General features: G+C 44.6%; 1 pseudogene; it reads right to left on the reverse strand.

Moving 5' to 3' along the window:
* Positions 1-4,329: 4,329 nt before the first annotated feature.
* Positions 4,330-22,307, reverse strand: LOC131381751 (uncharacterized; annotated as a pseudogene).
* Between the last annotated feature and the right edge of the window lie 319 nt (positions 22,308-22,626).

A 22,626-nucleotide genomic window follows, 5' to 3' on the forward strand; every position in this document is an offset into this window, starting at 1 on the left:
GTACCCGCCACCATGCCCAGATAATTTTTTTGTTTGTAGTAGAGACGGGGTTTCACTATGTTGGCCAGGCTGGTCTTAAACTCCTGACCCCTTGATCTGCCCACCTCAGCCTCCCAAAGTGCTGGTATTACAGGCGTGAGCCACCGCGCCCAGCCCCCTTTTCACTCTTAAGTGACCAGTAAGACCCTGTTAGGTCTTGAAGGTTACAAGGATGGTGCACATGCTCACTCACGCATATCTGCATGGACAAACACACATACATGCACACATATTCTAACACGTGTGCATGTACACATGAACACACACACACACACACACACACACACAATTGGCTTCTACCCCAGAACCAGGTTAGGTTCAAGAGTTCTCTCCCTCAGGCCCATGACCCATCTCCCACTGTTTCTTTTTTCATGAGTATATGCTAATTTTTTCTATCGTTTAGTCATCGGAAGTGCAGCTGAGCTGCAGACTTGCTGTAGAAAACCATGGACATTCTCTCCAGCCTCTTCAGAGCTTCTTCAGAGCACTTTCAAACAACTTCTCTTGCTAAGGAAAACTCCAACTGTTTATTTTCCTTCTTGGCAATAGGTTTTCCACGGGAACAGGATTCTAACCCCACATCCAATTTGCTCTCTTCTCTGGAATTGTCTTTGGCCTGGGCCATTCTCCTCTTGCAGAATACTGTTTGTTCTTCTGTCATCCTGGCTTAGAGGCCATAGAAAGCGGCACAGCATAAAGTTAGGCTGGAAGATAATAAACAATTTAGGGACACATAAAATGTGTTTAAGGAGTGGCTGCTATTGCACGTCCTGCCAATTTGAGTGGAGATCTACAACTTCACAGCTTTCTAATTACCGACTTTGATTTTGGTCCCTGCCACTTAGACCTTCCAAGGCCTTTTTATGATTTCTGCATCCAAGTTAGATAAGGAATGTGTTTTGATGAGGATTGTGGCAGCTTCCTGAGCCACTGGCCCACGAGTCTCTGAAGATTGCATCGCCTGTCCCACTTTATCATGATTCACTTTCATTATCTCACCCCTTCTTGGCTTCAACTTTGGGGAGGAAGCTGAGCAGCTACAGAAAGACCAGGAGTTCTGAGAAAAGCTTGCAGAGATATTTTATGTTTATGGCTTGGGTTTTAGCTCGTTTTACACATAAATGTTGCTTTTCCTATGGAAATGTGATGACATGTTATTATGATTACATAGATTCATTTATTCACTTTATATTTATTGAACACCTACTATGCACCAGGTCATGAGGTGGAGACATTGAGGTAAAAAGGATGACAGGATTGCTGTGCATGGAGAGCCCACCAGCCAGGGAAGACGGGGATGCTGGCAGGGGCGGGGGGGGCCCACAAAGAACCCTGAGTAGTTTGGGCCTGATAAATCTCCCTCTTGGCTAACTGTTAATTCCAGGCCATCACATTTCCTGCTTGAGCTACATGTAGTCTCAGTCCAGAGGAAAATGAAATATGTAGATAACATCAGCCATGCCTGGGCCAAAGGGATACTGTATTAGTCCATTTCTTGCTGGTATAACAGAATACCACAGACTGGGTACTTTATAAAAGGAAAAAAGATTGTTTGGTTTTTAGTTCTAGAGGCTGGAAAGGCCAAGCGTGTGGCACCAGCCCCTGGCAGGGATCATCCCATGGCAGATGGCAGAAAGCAGAAGGCACAAGCAAGCTGGAGAGAGAGAGAAAAATGGGGCAGAACTTACCCTTTCATCAGGAGCTCACTCACAATAATGGCATTATTATTAATCACCTCTTACAGGTCCTACCTCTCAACACTGTTATAATGGAAATGACATTTCAACATGAGTTTTGGTGGGAATTCAAATCATAGCAGATGCTGTCCACCTACTCAGGCTGGAAGAACTTACTAGAGGAGCAATGTTCTACCCTGCTCCTTTCACTAGAAAGCCATGGAAGCTCAGGATGTGTTTCTATGTCCCTTCTGGGGGCAGCCACTCACAGCTTGTCTATACCCCACCCACACAGTCAGAAAGAACCCAGTCTTTTTCTGCACAATAGTGGAACCTTATGTAACATGTCGGGACAGAATCAGGGAAGAAGTCATTTCTCAATTTAGATAAGTCGTGTTTTCCTTATAGCAAAACTTTGTTTTGTTGTTTTACTTTTTTGGAGATGAGCTTGCTTGGTCAGCTGGTCATCCGTTCCAAGCATCACAGGCAATATGCTCACTAGAAAAAGCAGAACCTGTTGGTGGGACTGTAAACTAGTTCAACCATTGTGGAAGTCAGTGTGGCGATTCCTCAAGGATCTAGAACTAGAAATACCATTTGACCCAGCCATCCCATTACTGGGTATATACCCAAAGGACTATAAATCATGCTGCTATAAAGACACGTGCACACATATGTTTATTGCGGCACTATTCACAATAGCAAAGAGTTGGAACCAACCCAAATGTCCAACAACGATAGACTGGATTAAGAAAATGTGGCACATAATATACCATGGAATACTATGCAGCCATAAAAAATGATGAGTTCATGTCCTTTGTGGGGACATGGATGAAGCTAGAAACCATCATTCTCAGTAAACTATCACAAGGACAAAAAACCAAACACTGCATGTTCTCACTCATAGGTGGGAACTGAAAAATGAGAACTCATGGACACAGGAAGGGGACCATCACACTCTGGGGACTGTTGTGGGGTGGGGGGAGGGGGGAGGGACAGCATTAGGAGATATACCTAATGCTAAATGACGAGTTAATGGGTGCAGCACACCAACATGGCACATGGATACATATGTAACAAACCTGCACATTGTACACGTGTACCCTAAAACCTAAAGTATTATAATAATAATAATAATAATAATAATAATAAAAAGAAAAAGCAGAACCATGGTCCCCAGGGCCTCCACAGCCTGCACTTATGGTGGGGGGAAGGGGCCGACCCAAAAATGCGCCAGCAAAACGACCTTCACAGAGAAAAGAAGGGGCTCTCCTAGGAGAAGGATGGGGTGGCCAGACTTTAGCAGGGCTGAAAGGAGCACAAGCATGGATTTGGGGATGATCAGGGTAAAGCTCAGGTCATGGGGTGCCGCCCCTCCCCTCACAGGGGCAGGGAAAAGCCCCTGCAAGGCTGGTCCAACCTGCATTCCCCCAACCCCTGCTAGGAGGCCCCGCCCCTTGGCCTGGCTTGTTCAAACACACTCAGAGTTCCAACTGGACAGGTCTAGGTGGGGTCCAATAATTTGCATGTCTAACAGCTTCCCTGGGTGATGCTGACACTGCCAGTCCAGGGACCCCACTTTGGGAACCACTGATGTTATCCCTTAGACTTGCTGTATCGTAATTCCACGGACCCTGTAAACTCTAGATGCTGCAATGACAAAGTGAAATAATGGAAGGAAAAGAAGTGGCCGGAGAGTCACAAGGAGCTCAAGGATTTTCAAATATATTTTGATCATATTATTGTTCACTTAAAAATGAGGATCATGGAAGTCTTTGGGCCTAAGACATTGGATTTTTAAAGAACTTCTTACAACTGAAGAACTACAGCTTTAGTTCTTAGCTGTGGTTTCCTTCCAGTTGATGTCAGCTAATATTAAGCAGTATTACATCTTCTAAATCACTCTTTACAGCCCCCATGGTATTTAAAATATCTTTTGTTTCCAACATCCTGGAATACTTAACTAGCCCTTTTCCAGATCAAATGAAATCCCTGGTGTTTTTGTTTATTTACAGTTTTTGGAGGTGGCATGAGAGCTGAGGCTTATTGTTGGCACACAGCGGGTGTTTTTCACCCTGTGCTACCTAGAGGTTAATTGAAATGAACACCCTGGAATAGAGAAAGTAACCAAATACGAGGAAGCCAGAAAAATGTGCAGCCTCAGTCCAGCCTGCTGCTCCATTGATTAATACAAATGGCAAAATCCCAGAAACTGAGAGTGCCCAGGCCCCAGAGCTGCATCTGAGTGACCTAAATCATCAGCCAGGACTTGGGACTTACTAGTCCTATATTTCGTCCTTTGGGGATATCTTGCATCACACTTTTTATCATGGTTAACATTTTATTTTGGAAATAATTTTAATCAACATTCAAGAAAAAGGAAAACAGAAGAAGAACAACTGTATTCCGTTTACTCAGAGCCAACTGTTGTTACCTGTTTGCCCACCTGCTTTTTCATTTATTCTGTCTCTGATTATGTGTGTGTGTGTGTGTGCATGGTTTTGTAATATATGTATGGTATGCATATATATTATATTACAAAAACCACACACACACACACACACACACACACACACACACAGCACTTTAAGGCATGACACTCTCCTACTCTTCATCAAAATCCACCTGCCCCCTGAATAGACCAAGCATTCACGGATGCTGAAGCATTCATGGTTGCTGCGCATTCATGATGGTTCTCATCTGAACCGTTCTTTACCGCCAAGGCTACAGAATGAGGTTTTTTGAAGCTCAGCACACCCTCCTCATGGACCAGCCCAACTTGGCTCTTGACGGCAAGCAAGAGCTGCCCCTTCTCCCGTCTATTTTTATGGACCTATTTATTATTGACATTGACTCACGGGCTCATTTGCAGTAATCCACTGTTACCCTTATTGTTTTGGAATGCCACTTGTCCTGGGCTTGTCTAGTGGGAGCGCCTTCTGCTGGCTCCGTGTCCTTGTGTGACATGCTCCTGTCATTTTTTATTTTAAGCAGTTTCTTACTTTCTAACACAACAGGATGTTTCAAACTGACAAAGATTCTCTCCTTGACCAAACTCTACTCAGGCCCTTTTGAGATCTTTTTCAACTAGACCTTGACTTTGGGACTTCTGGCTTTGTCTCTGTGTTGTCCAATTTTAGCAAGAATTTGTTTAAGTCAGTTTAGCCCGAATCCACAGTTCTGCACATCTGGTCGTGCTGGATATCTAATCAGGTTTCTCACTCCCCACGATCCCCCAGGAGATGTCAGCTCACCCTGCCTGCCTTCAGCTAGACTCACCCCGGCCTCCAATGTTTCCCCCTTCAGTAATTTTCCACCCACTGATGCCCACCCTGCCCCTTGGCTATAAATTCTCCCTTTTTCATGTATTCAGAATTGAGGCCAGTTCTATACTGGGGTCTCTTTTACCCTATTGCAATAGTTTTTCTGAATAAATATGTTTTTACCATTTTAACTAACTGCCATCTATGGTTTCTCTTTGACAAAACTCATCTATTTTCCCCACCCTCTCTCTGGGTTCTGTCTTTTTTATGCCTAAAACAAGGCAACTGACATCCGTTTGGTTTACTTTAATGCTATAAAGAGTGTGTTCTTTACTACGTATCTGGGGTTCTGAATGGAAGTCTTCTGGTCAAATAGGACTCCTTGGTAGCAAGAGACAGAAAATCTGACTTGAATGCACATGAGAAAAACATCCATTAATTGGTCAAAAGAAGCCAAAGAAGAGTTGAACAATGAACCCCTGGGAGGGGAGGGGTGCATCTGGCCCCAGGGACCGCTGACAACCAGGATGCAGATGCTGCCAGGAAGTCTCCCGGAGCCTCACCTTTGCTTCTCCCAGTGGGCCACTGCAGCCCCGAGCTGTGTCCCTCAATGGCAGGACATGGCATGACACCCCTGCTCAGTTTCTACCGCCAGGGAATTCCTGTTCAAAAAACAGGGAAGAAACTCTGAATTTTCTGGCTTGGATGAGGTTTCCAATCCTGGATTAATCAAGAGGGCCATGGATGCAAGCTCATAAGACAGGACAGATCTGGCCAAATGGAAGGAAGAGAGCAGACAACCGTGTGCCTGTTTGTCACAAACATGATGGTTGCTGACGCCTGCTCACTATGCTCAGGTGTCAAGAGGGAGTTACTTTTTTTCTTCTAAGTGACAATGGATGGTAAAGTTTCCAACAACTACAAAACCATATGATGTTCCTGACAAAGTTACATGGGCAATAGCAGTGAAGTATTGAGAATGTCAACCAACACCACTTCCTTGTCTCACATTTACGTGTCTGCACTGTGGCATTATGTTTATTGTGTAAATACTGAAAAAGCCATCAGGAGACAGAGGCACTTGGAGATCGGTCCAACTTTCTGTAACCTTGGGCAACTGGCTCAGCCTCTTGGACATATGCCAGCAGTGGTGAATCCTCATGGGTCTGCAGCAACCTCAGTTCTTGTCCCTCAGAAAAAAGAATTTGACTGAGGAGGCAGAAGGCAGAAAGAAAGACAGAGACCGAGGCAAGTTTTAGAGCAGGAATGGAAATTTATTAAAAAGCTTTAGAGCAGGAATAAAGGAAGTAAAGTACACTTGGAAGAGAGCCAAGCAGGTGACATGAGAGATCAAGGGAACTGTTTGACATTTGACTTGGGGTTTTATGTGTTGGCATGCTTCCAGGGTCTTGTGTCCCTTCTCCAGGATTCTTTCCTTGGGGGAGGCTGTCCACATGCACAGTGGCCTGCCAGCACGTGGGAGAGCCACATGGGCACTGTGTTTACTGCAGTTGTGTGCTTGCTCACTTTGAGGCGTTCTTCCCTTCCAGTTGAATGTTCCTAGGTCACAGACGAGTTAAACACCACCATTTTGCCTCTTAATGTGCAAGCTTGAGCCCACTTGCCCAACTCTTGAGATCTTATCAGGAAGCTGTCAATCACCAGCTTCAGCTGTTTTCTATCTATTGGGAGGCTGCCTTTCCCTGGTGCTGGCTGGGACCAATTATTATTTTAGAGAGACAGTGTAACAACTGCCTGAGCATCACCAGATGGTGGCCTGACATTCCTGGGGGAAGGGAGGGGCCTCTCCTGCCCTGCTCATGTCCACCCGACTACCTACTGTAACACTTGGGCTAGCTTGAAAGTCCGTTGATGCTCTCACATCCCATGATTGCATGGTCTGTGTTCAAGGAGGCTCATTATTTTGACAGCTTTGGCCTTGCTGTGTGTAAAGCTCAGCCAACCCATGACTGTTGGTGACCACAGATGGACACAGAACCTAGTCATGGACCAGCCTCCTTCCCTCCCTATTACCTAATTCCCAACTCCCTTCTGGCAGCCTTTGACATTCTTCTGGTTTGGAATCCATCTGTGGGTCCTGTTTCATCCATCAAATTCCAAATTAGGTTCATCTATTGCCATAACAAGAAGTGGACAACATGAAGCTGCCGGCCTTTTCTACCCCAAAGTGACAGCCACTGTGCTCATCTGGGAACAGCCTCACCACACAAAGCCACCCACGTTTGCAGACCTCATCATGGCTGCCATGGTGGTCAGAACAGTAGCCACTCCCACCACTCACTGGGAGGAGCTCCACGAGGCTAGGGCCTCCACCAGGATTACAGGACCTGCAGAAAGACATTTGGAAGTGGGTGCTGAGTTACAGGCAGGGGTAGGTGACTTGTGTTTTGACTTTATTATGAATATGTCATGTTTCTAGGAGTATGAACATGCCTGGAAAGTGGAGTTGAGACTAAACTATTGGTTCCACCATAAGGGATGGGATTAGTGGTTCCTGGGCCCTGCCAGCAATGCAGCTGTATAGACAAGCCACGGTGACCTAATCTCCCCAAGTATGAGCTGGCCCCTCCAGCTGTGACGGGGGAGTTCTAGCTGGAGGGTGTGAGATAGATTTGAGTGGAGTGGGAAAGTCTGTGAGTGTCTGTGGATATGAGAGGAGAAAGGGGGTGGCTGTATGAAAGAGAAAGAAATATACCCATGATTGTAGAGGGAGACCATGTGAGCAGGTGGAGAGTATTCTTGTGCTCAGGAAAAAGGAAAAAGGCAATGAAATATGGGCACCAAACAAATTAAGAAGAAGGCAATGCCCATGGGAGAAGCAAAGACCAGCAGAAAAGGGGACAGACCACTTTTGTCCAAAGGAAGTGAGTCATGTTCCATTTGCAGAAAAGTGGCTAATAAAAAAAGTTGGTAAAATCAGTAAGTTTTAAAATATTTGGTTATTTTCAAAAAAAGGAATAGGGAGATGTTGAGTCCTCATTCTGAGCAGATTTTCCCTGGTGCTGAGTGTGGTCAAGCTCACATCTTCCCCCACAGGGTTCCTTGAGAGTTAATGAGGAGGCATTCTTGTACATATTTCTTCCATTCACCTTGTAAATTTCCAGCACATTATTCCAATTGTAGTTAAATCACTCATTGTGTAATTAGCTGATGGTCTAATTTTACTCTCTCTCTTCCTTTTCTCCTTCCCTCCTGCCATCCTATGTCTTTTGGATAGATTTACAGGTGAACAACAACTGAAAGTGAAGAAATTTCGACAACTCTTAGGTTTATTTTAACCAAACTTTTTCTACGTATTTTTAGATAGTTAAAAAATCAATAAGGAATTATTGAAAGCCTGTTTTTCCAGGCCTTTGGAGCTTAAAAATTAAGACAATATCCCAAAGAAAGGATGCAACTAAATTTTTTAGACAATGAACTTCAAATACTCATATTTCATGTATTTCTTTATATCAAAATGAAACTGAATATTTAAACTAGAATGATAGAGCATGTAAATTCAATTACTTAGCTGTCACTCATTTTAAGAATACAAACATATAAGTGACTCAATCAAAAGTGGATATTTTAAAAATATATAGAACAAATTATAATTTCTGAAAGGCTCAAATTAACCAGTTTAGAATGTTCAAAATTTGGTCCAAAAGCTGGAAACCAACTCCTGTAAAATTAGCATACTTTATACAAATGGATTAATCCAGCAGATAATACAAGATCCCTGTGTACTCCTGTGAATTCAGCTTCCTTCTGGGTCTTTGTGTCAATATTGTAGCCATAGCATTGTTGATCGAGATACATAAAAGTCCCAGGGATTTTGACTGGATGTGTGGCTGGCTGTCGCCTTTCCCTGCACATCCTGTGTGAGTCCCTCTATATATAGAGAGAGGAAGTCTGTGTGTGTGTGTGTGTGTGTGTGTGTGTGTGTGTGTGTGTGTGTGTTGTGTGTGTGTGTGTGTGTGTGTGTGTGTGTGTGTGTGTGTGTGTGTGCGTATTGGACTTGGCAAGGTTTATTTGGAAGGGCACAGAGTATATCACTCCCCCAGGTCCTGAGAGTGCACTGGAGGGAAAGGGGTGGATTTCGGGAACTTTCTTGCTGTGTTGGATGCTCTTGGGGAATGGCTGCAGGCCCAGCCAGAGCTGCAGCAGGAGGACAGCATGGCACACAGGCTGGGCAGCAGAGCTGCAGGATGTGGAGGGGTATGTGTTCCAGGAGAGCTCCATGAGCCCCACCACCAGCAACCTGAGCAGGTGTGTGAGCCAGTGTGCAGTCCTGGCCCCCAGGAGGTAGGGCAGTGTGTGGAAATACCAGACATAGAACTGGTAGTGGAGTGGGTGGCTGAAGCAGATGCCAACGAAGTTAGAGGTGAAGAGGGCAGAAACGATCTGGTTAGGTGTGAAGGGCTGGGGTGGAACCTTCCTTTTGGAGGGATCCTTCAGCAGTGACAAGATACATTCCCCCATCCTGTGCCACCAGTAGAGGGTAAACACCCACCAGTAGAGCAAGGTGAGCTGGCCAGCAGGGCGAGGTGGAAGTCACGGTGCAGGCAGAGAGCCCCTGGGAGGAAGCACCGGTTCACTGTCCAGCAGAACAGAAACTGGCGGCCAAGGTCAAAGGAGCGAGACAGGTAGCCAGTGGGCTTCTCCAGCAGGAAGGGCAACCCCAGCACCACCTGAAGGCCAACACAGATGCCCAGCTTGGGGAAGGCCCCATGGCAGCCAAACTGTGTGAGGAGAAGAAACAGTAACCCAGGGCAAAGAGCAGCACATTCATCTTCACAGAGGCTGCCAGGCTGGAACACCAGCAGCCCCAGCCCCAGCGCTGGACCAGCAGGAGGCTGATACTGAGGGCACTGGGTCATAGAACAGCCGCAGCACAAAGGTGGAGTGAACACAGTAAGAGGCGTGGCACATGAAAAATAAGATGAAGGGAGGTGCCTTGTAGGTCTGGAGGTAAATCAAGAAGACAGGCAGCAAGGCGGCCAGGTAGAGCACAGCAAAGATGTTCTGGGCATGTGAATGTCAGTGCCTCGGCCAGGGGCATAGAACAGCCCCATAAAGATGGACACAAAACCAGCTGGGTACACAAGTGGCCCACTGTCATAGGCCACTGTCATCCCGCAGCTGGGTCTAGTCATAGGTACCGCTGATGACGCCTTCCACCTGGGCCATGTAGGCCTTCTGGTCGATCTCTGTGTCTTTCACTAATTTTCAGACTTCGTAATAGGAGTCTTTCAGGTGCCTGTAGAGGAACTGGTACAGGATGTGCAGGGAAAGGAGAAAGACAGCCACACATCCAGGTGAGCCAGGTGTGAGAAAACATGGGCAGGGCCAGGTGTGGTAATCCCAGCACTTCGGGAGGCCGAGGCAAGTGGATCACTTGAGGTCAGGAGTTCGAGACCAACCTGAGCAACATGGCAAAATGCCATCTCTACTAAAAATACAAAAATTAGCCAGGTGTGGTGGCGGGTGCCTGTAATCCCAGTTACTTGGGAGGTTGAGGAAGGAGAATTGCTTGAACCTGACAGGTGGAAGTTGTAGTGAGCCGAGATCATGCCACTGCACTCAGTGAGCTGAGATTGCACCACTGCACTCCAGCCTGGGCGAGAGAGCAAGACTCCATCTCAAAAAAAAGAAAAGAAAGAAAGAAAGAGAACATGGGCAGATGCAGTACAGATTTGACTCAAAAGCAACTTGTTTCAGAGGGTCAAATTGATCTATGCACCCTTCTAAAGCACTCAAATGGTTAAGAATGTCACCAGACGAATCTCAGAGTAAAAACCAAAGCCCAAAAAGATTGCTCCAAAAAGAGACTCATCATCAAGAACTTCTAGGTCAATTACACATTTTAAGGTCACCAAAGCAGGAATATCACTAAGGTGAATTTTTTCTTCAGGGCCTGCTAAACAATGACAATACTCAGATCAGGAAAGTAAATGAACTTATTGGGACTGATTTTAAATTATTTCAATTGCCTGAATGAGCACTATATTCATTTGCATCATTGTCCCACCCGAGGCTTCTGCTAAAGCCCTAGTGTTTCAGTTACTTTACAAAAAGTCTTAAAAAGCAAGTGAATTCTCATTTCACACTCAAGTGAATCAGCTTTTACTTTGAGTTTCCATAATAACAAAGTAAGTCTTTGATATGCTTTGGCTGTGTCCCCACCCAAATCTCATCATCAGTTGTATCTCCTATAATCCCCACATGTTGTGGGAGGGACTCGTTGGGAGGTAACTGAATCTCAGGGGTGGATTTTTCCCATGCTGTTATCATGATAATGAATAAGTCTCACGAGATCTGATGGTTTTATAAAGGGAAGTTCCCCTGAAAGCACTCTCTTGCCTGTTGCCATGTAAGACGTGCCTTTGCTTCTCCTTCACCTTCCACCATGATTGTGATGCCTCCCCAGCCATGTGGAACTGCGAGTCCGTTAAACCTCTTTTTCTTTATAAATTATGCAGTCTTGGGTATTTCTTCATAGCAGTATGAAAATGGACTAATATAGCTTTAACGAAAATTGCCCTATGAGTATAAAAATTACAGGGCCAGAGCAAATCTTTCCAAAGCAAGCAATCTTGGATTCTGTCTACAAGTTGTGATTAACCCACCTGGGACAAGAAGAATATGTGTTTTCAAATGGCCACCGATCTGTTGCAATAAATAGTATTTTCAAAAGTAAGGGATGCAGGAGTAGAGCAGTAGCACTTAGTCAGCTTAATTTATTAACACACTTAGTGTGTACTCTAAATGTACCCTGAATGCAGGTTCCTGAGGTGCCAGTCTTCTGAGATGTGCTGGACCTGAGAAAGGGGCCAGGGGTAGTGGGTGCTTAGGGCCACCAGGTGCTTTGAGCCATGGCAGAGCTCAACAGTCATCCTTGTCTTCCTAACACACAGTCTGTGGAGGCTGCTGCCCTTGTGAAGCTGTACTGACCATCCTTCAGTAAAGTCACAAGCACAGGAGGGAAGAAGTCCAACAGATTTGGGAGATGTAGGAGAAATACATGGAGAAAAAACATGGACTACTAACATTTCAATAAAACTTCTTTGAGCATCTGAGCATCTTTTGTCACTGCATTTTTGTCCCCTTGCAAATTTGGTGCTGGTACATAAATCTGCTTCCATGAAGATTTACTGAGTTGACCTTCTGCTAGAACTTGAATTTCAAGCTAGGAATGCAGGGCTAAGGAATACCTGTGATGCTGTGGATGGCCCGGGCAGAAGGTCAGGGCCCAACCAACTGTAGAACCCCATATCTCCTGGCCACCAAATGTGCCAACGTTGAAATGAAATAAAAACCAATAATCTCTTCTGTCCGTTTCAGGTGTGAAAGGAAAATAAAATCTTTGCACCCCAGACTCATTATGCCAAGGAGACAGTTAAGCTTGGGAACTAAGTCATGCAAAAAAGAAAAAGAAAAGAAAAAAAGAAAACTTGCCTTCCTTTTTGTTCCCACACAGATGGCTGCAATGACAGAAGGCCACATATCTCCCCAGGTGGCCTCCCTCACAAATTGCTCACGTGGAAATTTTGTATGGGCCCCCAAATATTTCAGAATACATAGCCCCTGATAACCCATAACCCTAAGGCAGAGTTCTATGGAACCTCACCTGACAGTGTAAAGTAGTAGCTTATCTTCACAGGCATGGGACAAAAACAAGACTAGAATGCTCCCTCCCTCTGCCCACCCTGAAACAAATGTACATTTGACTTCCTCTACTCTGTGTTTACCTTATCCTGTATAAAATGCAGATTTACTGAATGCAGATTTACAAGTGCAGATTTACAAATACATAATTAACTGTTTCTCTACCCCCTCTTTTCACATGTAAAACGTGGACTCAGCCAGTGCTAATCAAAGCCTCACTAGAATGTAACACTCAACTCATCGTCTACCTTCCTCCCCTTCTTTTCTTCCTTCCCTTGCTGCTCACTCTTTGCCCTTTAAATATGGATGTCCTCAAAACCTTCTTTGGAAAAAGCCCTGACCACAAATCCTATTGTGACTTGTGTCTCTTTCTCCTGGACACATCCTCAACTTTGGCAAAATAAACCTCTAAACTGATTCGGATCTGATTCAGATACTTTTTGGTTTACATAGTCCTCTCAGTAAAGGTAATACGTTGTTTACCTGGTTAAATTTGCAAAAACCTGGACAATCCAAGGCTTTTCACTGGACACACGTGGGGAAAATCCAGAGTGCCAAGCTGAGGTCGCTGCAATGTGGAGGTAGTGGGAGTTATCACAAACCTCTGCTTTCTCCTGAGCAACCCAGAAGTTCAGAAGGAGTTTTTGCAAGACATATACAGATTCTTACCTACATGTACTTGAGCTGTTTTCTCTAGTTTAACTGCCCTGATAACTTGCCTCATAGGTGAACTTTTACAAAGTAAAAAGGCAGGCTTAAGGAAACAAAAAGATAAAACTGCTTGTCCAGAATGAGATGAAATCTGAAACTGGATTCTGTTCAATTGCCATTACTAATTCAAAGAACCACTGGAATCTAAAACTGAAATATCTCCACTCCTCTGTTTCTCTCCCTTGCTGTCCCATACCAAAGTTTGGGGTCTTAAAAAGGAAGCCAAATTCAACAGGGACAGATATTTTAGAAGAAAAACTCATTTTCTTTAAAACTTCATTTTATTAAACTCAAGGTATTTGTCTCTAGTTGATGTGATGACTCAAAGGGTTCATGTTGGCCTCCTCTGAGGGCTTTGGAAAGCCTCGCATGCCCACAGAGGATGCAGCTGATAAAACAGAGACGGCCAGAGACGGTCACTTATCCCAACATCAATGGGTGCTTTCAGTTGATTCAGATGTAATTGAAATGCCCCATTTGCATTGAGTTCGCCAGTGCAGGAAAACACAGAAAAGAAGTGCGGGCCTTGCCCCGGGTTATAAACAATCTCCGGGTTTTTCATGAATTACATCTTAGGACTGTTTCTAAATTTGAGAAAATAAATTGTCTAGCCACCAATGTGCGCAGATCTCATTTCATCTTCATTCAATATCCACTCCGCAGACAGAAGGTAAAAACCAAATGAACAGATCACCAGACTCCATACAGAAGAGAAGACATTCCTGCCAGGGCATAGGCCACCCAGTCCCCACCCCGTCCCCTCACAGCAACAAAAGTGTGCTTTAAAACAGCAGATTTCTCTGGCGGCTGTGTGTTTGTAATCACCAAAAGAAATATGTCCCCCACAATAAGCTCAAAACCATCACGTACGTATAGAACGATTAGGTGCAGATGTTGACTCTTGTACAAATATTTTACTATGGATTCAATTATTAAAACTTTTGCCATACTTAATCACATAAACTATGCTTGAAGAATATATATGCCTCATTTCAACACAGCAAATGCTGGGTGATGCCTGGATTAGAGGAGGGATAAGACCATGTGCCGCTGTATATTGGGGAAAAATTCATTTTCTTCCTAAAACGACCCCGTAGTGTGTTACCAGAGTGACTGGAGTCATTTTATTAAAATGTTTAGTGAGAAATAAGGCAAAACTTTTAGACGCACACACGCACACACACACCCCATGCTAACATCCATGCCTTTAATTATTACAATTAATTAGTAGAGTAGATTTTACTTAGAAGGGCTTAGTTGACAGATTTGTTTGTGGTAGAGCATTTCCTCCTCTATGGAGCTAGAAATATGGCTGTAAATATGGCGGTTAACAACATCTCTGTATGCCGCTAAGAGAGTGTTGACACAGATGTTTGGCTAATCATTTATAGCAAATAGCTATTCCCATAAAGGCTAAGATTAGTCGGAATTGGCATGCACTTCTTTCTTCTGTGAGTCTCATTTGATTATGGATGATGTTTTGTTAGAGTGTATCCATGCAACCTCAAAAATGATGTAAAACCCAAGAAAAACACAGACTCTGTGCCAAAACCGAATTAAATAAACATCAGAAAAATGTGAGCTTGATTCAGGTTCAGGTACCATGAAACTTGCCTTGGTCTATTGTTGTTAAAACCTTCAGGAAAACTATAAAAAGCAAGCTTGACATTAATATCAATTTAAAGTCGGCGTGGCTGCCAACAGTTATTCCACATGAAGCTCAGCTGGCTGCATCGTCTCCAGCACAACATATGGTGGCAGCAATTGCAGCCTCCAAAAACTGTGAAAAATGGCCCACGCAGACTGGGCAAGGAAAAGCCGTCTTATCTGTGTAGATGTGCTGCCACTGTCAGCATTTTTCTAATGATGAGCACAGACCCGTCTGGGAGTTGGATGTGGAGGTAGTTGTTCCTCCCACTTGCACTCTGGGTGAGCAGTTTCAGAGTCGCTTATCGGTGCCGTACTCCCTTTCCCCTTCCATCAACTGACCCCAAGAGGTCTATTCAGCATGCCACCTCTCTTCTCTCCTTTGCCACCCCATCCTCACACAGATTCTGGGAAATCCAAGTAGAACTACCCATAGTATTACTTCTGGAGTCTCTCAAGGAATCTGGAAGTCCTCGATCTTATTTCTCTACTATCCACAGTCCCAGGAACGGGGCTTAGGAGAACAAGGGCAATACCAAAGCCCAGTCGAGCACTGGGGCCTCCAAGAATCAGGAAAGCATCTGTTCATTTGTGACTTGAAACATCATGTATTCCTGCGGTATGTGCCTGCTACTGGGAAGGGTTCTACCAGGTGTTGGGGGAGAAGGGAGAGGGACAAAGACCTGGATGTGAAATGGTTGCATAAACTTCACCTGCTTGCCTGCTCACTAGGGAACTGAATCATAGACACCAGAAAGCAAAGTCACAAGGGGAAAGCGGGTAGAGGGTGTGAAGAGTTGGAACTCTTGAGTATCAGGTGAGCTGATAAGCATTTCCCCTGGCAAGGAAATAAGTGACATCAGGTGAGTCGGAGAGAATGCCAAGTTAGCTTTCCCCAAGGGAGGAGGCTAGGCCATTAACACTGTGAGTGCACAGAACACCCAAGTTTGTGGAGGAACCCTCTTCTAAAGCTGAAACCACTGCTTATCACAGGAGTGTCTCATGTCCAGAAACCTAAGACTCTGACTCCCTTCTTGAGAGTTTTCATTTGTATGAAAATACAGCGTCCCCTTCAAAATTCATACTGAAACTTAATCTCCATTGTGGTGGAAGTAGAAGGTGGAGCCTTTTAGGAGGTAATTAAGAGGGCTCCACCCTCGTGAATGGATTAGTGCCTTATGAGAGGGCTGAAGAGAATGAGCTTAAGGCCCTTTTTGCCTTTCTGTCCCTTCTACCCAGTGACGACAGAGCGTTTTTCCCCTCCTGAGGATGCAGCAACAAAGCCCATCTTGGACGCAGAGACTGGGCCCTATCGGACACCAAACCTTGATCTTAGACTTCCCAGACCCCAGAACAATGACAAAATAGATTTCTGTTCTTTGTATATTAGCCACATGGACTAAGTCCAGCAGCTCACACTGTCTTACTCCATCTCTATCTCCCAAATGCAAGTTAAGCTGCTGCTATGCCATGTGACTTAGCCCAGAACTCCCTAGCACTTTTCTGTTATAAACTTCTATATATGTCAATCTCAACAAGGAACAAAAGAGCCATGCTCTTTTATTTTAAACAAAATCTGTAGGGAAGAGAGGAGAGGAGAATGGGCAAGCAAACACAAAAACACACTCAGACCTTTACATCTTGTGCTGAATGCTTTCTACATTTGTATTTACTTTCAAGATACTTAATAGCATCAGCTTCTAATCTCCTACACTCTTCATTGCCTGATAACTCCTGGTCCTCCCTGAAGACTTGGCTCAGGAGTCAGCAACTGCAGGCCCCTTTGGCCTCTGGGCATCCTTAGCACCCATTCATACATGTACTAGGGACTAATAGATGGTGTTGACTCACCTTTCCTTTCCCCGTGGATTGAAGTTCTTAAGAGAGGGTAACAATGCCTTTAGCAACATTTTATGTCAGCTCTGTGCAATGGAACTGGTGGCAATGATAAAACGTTGTACATCTGCACTTCCCAGTTGGCAGCCACCACCCACACGTGACTATGGAGCATTTGAAATGTGGATAATGTGACTGAGGAACTGAGTCTTTTTTCATTACATTTCATGTTAATTAATGTAAATGTATATCTCAATCAGTGCACGTGGCTAATGGTCCTTATATGGGACGGTGCAGCTCCCCAAGCTCCTATACTGCTTGGAATAGGGAACCCGGCCCACTGTTGATAAAATAAACTGACCTTAGTAGCTAAAACCTATCTTAGTTCTTGGCTTAAACAGTGAAACCTTCTGAAATATCAGGGAAGTTACTCATCTCCATCTTTATTCATTTTCCACACATTTGACCAATCGCCCTGTGCCAACCTGGTGGGACTGCTGTCTCACTAGACTCCCATTCCATGCAGCTAGGGCCTCTCCGCAGAAGTGCATGTGAACGGAGACCTGTGCCTTGTGTGGGAAGATCTGGAGAGAAGGCTGTGTGCTCCAAGCAGAAGTCCAGTACCTGAAAAGGCCCCTAAAGTCCTGGTAAGTGAAAAGGGGAGTCTGCTCTTGAAGGCAGCAGTGGAAGAGGCGGTCTCCAAACAATGCAGGGCCCTACAGGTGTCAGAACATTTGCATTCTACTTTACGCACAGTGGGAAGCCATTGGAGGGCCCTGAGGAGGGGCACAATGTGATGTTCCTGAGGGTTTAAGCCCCCTCTTCTCACAGTTGGGAGAACACTAGACACAGGTGGGGGGCAGGAAGGAGAGCAGGAAGGCAGGTGAGGGCCCCTCCCCAGTGGTCTGGGGGCAGAACTGGCCTGGCCAGAAGGAGGCAGCCAGAGGGACAGCGCCAATAGGGTATCTCCAGGTTGAGCTGGAGCACTGGGCACTCCAGACACAGAGATGTGTCCTGCAGTGAGGTCGGAGTGGGTGGCAGAGCTGCTTGCTGAGAAGTCCAAGATTTCAGGATTGCCAAGGTGGATGCAAGGAAGAAATGTCGGCGATCCCCAAGAGACATCTATGTGGGCATCTATGTGGGCATGTGGCAGGTGAAAGCCAGCAGGGAGACATCCAGAAGAGCTGACCTCAGCAGCCACCAGCACCCTTTGCCCTGAGATGTAAAGCCTGTTAACACAAGAAGACACTGTGATGGGAGCAGACCAGTCACATGCCTCTTTCTCTCTCTCAAAGATTACAGGAGAAGGTCCGCCCAGTGACTGAGCTCCGATCCAAAAGCTTGGCACAGGGCTGGTGACCTACTGGGGTGCGCAGGACAGCTGCGACACTTTAAATCGCCCCGGAGCTGTATTTCCCATGGACTGAACCCTTAGATATAGTTGTTGAGAAGAACTGGGATGCCCCCCAGATTTTCTTAAATTTTATTTCTCACAGTGGACTCTCGGCAATGAGATAAATTTAGATTCCCAGTTAAGCAACGCACCATGGTAATTGAGCAAGCATGATGTTTTAAATTACACTTTTATTATCTTGCCTTTCTCTTCCAACTTCTAATTCTCCTTTCTCATCACTCTCTGGTTGTTCCTGATCTGTAACCCTTCCTCCTCACAGGACAGTCATTAAACGGCTCCGATCTCCAGTAAATGGTGGAAAGAATGAATGGGTTTGGCTTTAAACACTCCTAAATAGACAGTTGGGAAGTGGTCGAAAATTAAAACCAGGCAGCTTAACGATATTAATATGGTCTGTTCGAGAGAATGAGCCTCAGCCCCTTGTCTCTGGGCTTGGCTTTGTCTGTGACCTCAGAGCTCAGAGGGAACAGCTGGCAAGGGGAGGCTGTTGGTGACTGGGCCCCCCAGCAGAGGAAACCAAGCAGTGGGGCTCCTCTCTAGCCCCCAGGGTAGCTTCGCTCGCCTCACATGGAAACAGGAAATCCAGCTTCCTCGGGTCAGAATGGACAGCCGACGGTTCCCGCAAAGACGAGGCTGGTGGAGGCTGAGCGGATAATCCCTCGGCATCTCTCCAGCACCTCTTTCCCAACTCTGCCAGAATATGGAGAGCTGCAACCAACTCACCCACACCCTAGGCAGCCTGTTAGGGCTAATGTTTTTACTTGCTGGGATCTCACTGAAAACTTTACAAAGGGAGGAACTTTTACAAATTTGACATCAAGAATTCAGAACGTGCGTCAGCTACAGCCTGGTGAATATAATGACCTGGTGCAAAGATGTGATATTCATATCCAAATGCCTCAGTGTGAGGATTTGGGGTTGGTCATTTCTTTTGATTTATCATTGAGGGCAAACAAAAGGTGAATTATATTAACATCCTGTCAAGAATAGCAGCGCCATGATTGTTTGTCATTTCATTGCCCCAAATATATCGAGCACTGTATCAACCACAGATAACAGGGAAGCCTAAAATGGACATTTTAAAAATCATGCATAAAATGGTAACTTTCTAACAACTATGCCAATTATTTTGATCTCTAGAACAGGAAGCAGGCAGGAGGGAATGCATTTTGTCAGACATAAAGACTTTTCCAGGTTGTCCTCATTGGCATCTTCGGATGCATTCTACTCACACTAAAACAAATCTGTTCAGACTCATTGATTTCCCCAGTCACACGCGGATCATTCTAGTAGCACAGGAAGGATCTAAAGCAAGTACAGTCCTGATGCCCCAATGAGAATGAAGTGAACGAGGGAGGCAAAGTTCTAAGATGACTCCCGAAAGTCCCTGTTCAGCCCTGGGCCTGGTATACACAAATTGTCACCCAGTTATTAAATCAATTACTAATCTAGGTTCTGCTGTGAAGAGATCTTGCAGATAAAATCAAAGTCTTGAAGATGAATCCAATGAATTGACTTCAAGATACAGCGATTATCCTGGGTGGGCCTGATCTAATCAGGTGATGAGGCTCTTCCTGAAGAAAGATATTTGAGGGTGACCGGGAGAGGGATTCTCTATTGCTGGTTTGAAGATGGAGGGGCGCATGTGGCGAGGAATGTGGGGAGCCTCTAAGAGCTGGAGTTCTCAGTCCTAGAGCTAGGAGGAACTGAATTCTACCAACATGAGGCCTCTGCACGAGGCGGAAATAGATTCTTCCCAGAGCCTCCAGAAATGAAAAACGTCCTGCCAGCACCCAAGTTCACTGCACAAAACCCCTAGCAGGAAATCCAGCCTCACCACACCCTGACTTCTGACCTATAAGATCTATGAGCTAATAAACGGCTATTGGTTTCAGTAATTAAGTTTGTGGTAACTTTTGCACAGCAAAGGAAAAATACAAAATCTGTTTTGGAACCAACAGATAAAGATTGCTAAGAAGACGCCATGGCTACACGGTGTCCACGCTCAGCCTCAGTTTCCTCACCTACCCGTGTGGCAATGTCTGTCTATACCGTGCCCCGTTGGGAAGGGGTGAGGACTGCCAAGAAAATGTGTAGAAATCGTTCATCAAAATAGAAGCTGCCACCAAAGGTAGACTAAATCCTGTTCTTGTTGTCAATGAGTATAAATAATTACAGTCATTCTTATTTTCACTGTTGGGGACATTTCATTTTTTTTCACAATGTTTTTCAAAAAAACAACAGTATCAGGAAAATAGCCTTTCCCAGGCAGCAGTGCTCAGAAGGCACGCATTCATTGAGATGTCAATGGTTGTTTCTTGAAGAAGGGTGCCAAGGTCTAATAATCATCACATTCTCGGAGAGTCACAGGCTATCGGAGATTAAAGGTCCTGAGAAGTCCTGCAGCAGAGGAACTTGCTCAGTATTATCTAACCTGGCACTTTGTTCCTCACTGACTTAATAAGCACTCTCCTCCAGCCGCTTGGCTGAATCATCATGGAAATGCAGTGGTCCATGGAACCCACTTTGAGGAGCTGGTTGAGAAGCTAATAAGAACAAACAAACAAATGAAGATCTGCTGTCTCTCTGTAGCAAGCAATCTGGTCCTTCCATCACGTGGGGCTGTGAGAGTGCCTGCACCCCATCTATGCCCAGGGCTCTCTGCCAGCTTTTAGACATCCCACCCCTTTGTCCTTGGGCCTCAATGTTCCAGGCACTCTGGGCAAAGGAAAATGAGCTCCGGTAACAATATTTAAGGTGAGGAGCACTGCCCTTCAGTACACAGGGAAATAAATGTGCATCCTCAACATGTTCACTAAGAAGTTAAAGGCATTTTTAATGGGAAAATATTTGGCTAGATAAGAGAATGAAAAATCACTGTCCTTAAAAAAAAAACCCCACCTTTTAACTTATCCAAATTCCATAAAGATAAACACTCTATCTACTTGCAAATAAAAGATAAGGCATTTAAAACAAGACCTGCTGTGCCAGATAAAGAAGTATATCATCAATCAACAGGAATTTATACTGTATGACCTTGGGCCAAGACAATAGGCAGATCAAGGGAACAGAGTAGACAGTCCAGAAGCGGCCTCTCACACACAGGGACTAACATATGAGCCATATGACTTAAAAAGATGAATTACTCAATAACAAAGTCAATAAAACTTGCTAATTCTTTGGTAAAAAGAAAAAAGTTAGTCACCAACTCTCATCTTATTTTAAAATAAATTTCAAACGAATTTAAGTATAACTTCTAAATATACTAAAAAAAAAAAAGCATACATAAATATTTAATCCCAGGGTTAAGAAGGAACTTTTCTACACAATCGCAGAAGTGAAAGCACAAAAATAATTGATGGATTTGACTACATATAATTTTCTATATTAAAGAAAAACATAAATGAAAAGGCAAAGAAAAATGGAGAAAAATATTTGCAACATTTATGAAAGACAAATGGTGTTATACGGATGTAAATGAATAAGAAAAAGTTGAATTCCCCAAAAGGAAAATGGACAAAGGACATGAATAGGCAAAGTAAATTAAAACACAAATGGCCAATAAATATGTGAAAATATATCTGACCTCACTGTTAAGGAAATAAATGGACACAAAATAATGAGTTATCTGTCCAATAGGGTATAATAAAAATGAGTGATAATCCTTCCTGCTGGTTTGGCTATGGGAATTGAGTCGGTTGAAGGGAGGGTAAATTTTAAAATTTCAGGAAGGCAACGTAGAAAAAAAATCAAAACTTGGAAATAGTCAAAAGGATGGCTCTGTCTTTCCGCGTCCTCATTAGGGGTAACGGTCTTTGCTTTGACTTATTATTTTCTATTGGTTAGAATCTACCACAGCCATGTGAGGGTCCCTGGTATTATAACACACAGAACACTGACAGCAATGCCCATGAGTCTTGTCTGGTGTTGACACAAAGGAACAACGCCCCGCGGACTTGGAAAGGACCGCAGCCCAAGCATCAGGGTGTCCTTGTATGACTGAATGACCTTCTTCCGAGGCTTCTGCGGCCTCTTTCTGCACTCTGTCCCCATGCTGCTGCAGCCTCACTGTCCTGCTGCCTGTCTCACTGCATTAGAGAAATACATCTTTGACATATGCTCTGTATGTATTTGTATGAAAGTCATGTTTTTAACTTTTTAAAAATGATACTTTGACAGAAATTTGGCAAATATATATCAAAGTTCTCAAGTGAATATCTCTTCTCTGCAACAGGAATGTCGCTTCTAGGAATTTTCCCTCTGAATAGAATTAGATAGAAGTTGAGGCCAGGCGTGGTGGCTCATACCTGTAATCCCAGCACTTTGGGAGGCCGAGGTGGGCGGATCATGAGGTCAGGAGATCGAGACTATC

Source organism: Hylobates moloch, unplaced genomic scaffold, assembly GCF_009828535.3.
Source record: "Hylobates moloch isolate HMO894 unplaced genomic scaffold, HMol_V3 SCAFFOLD_17, whole genome shotgun sequence".
NCBI lineage: Eukaryota > Metazoa > Chordata > Mammalia > Primates > Hylobatidae > Hylobates > Hylobates moloch.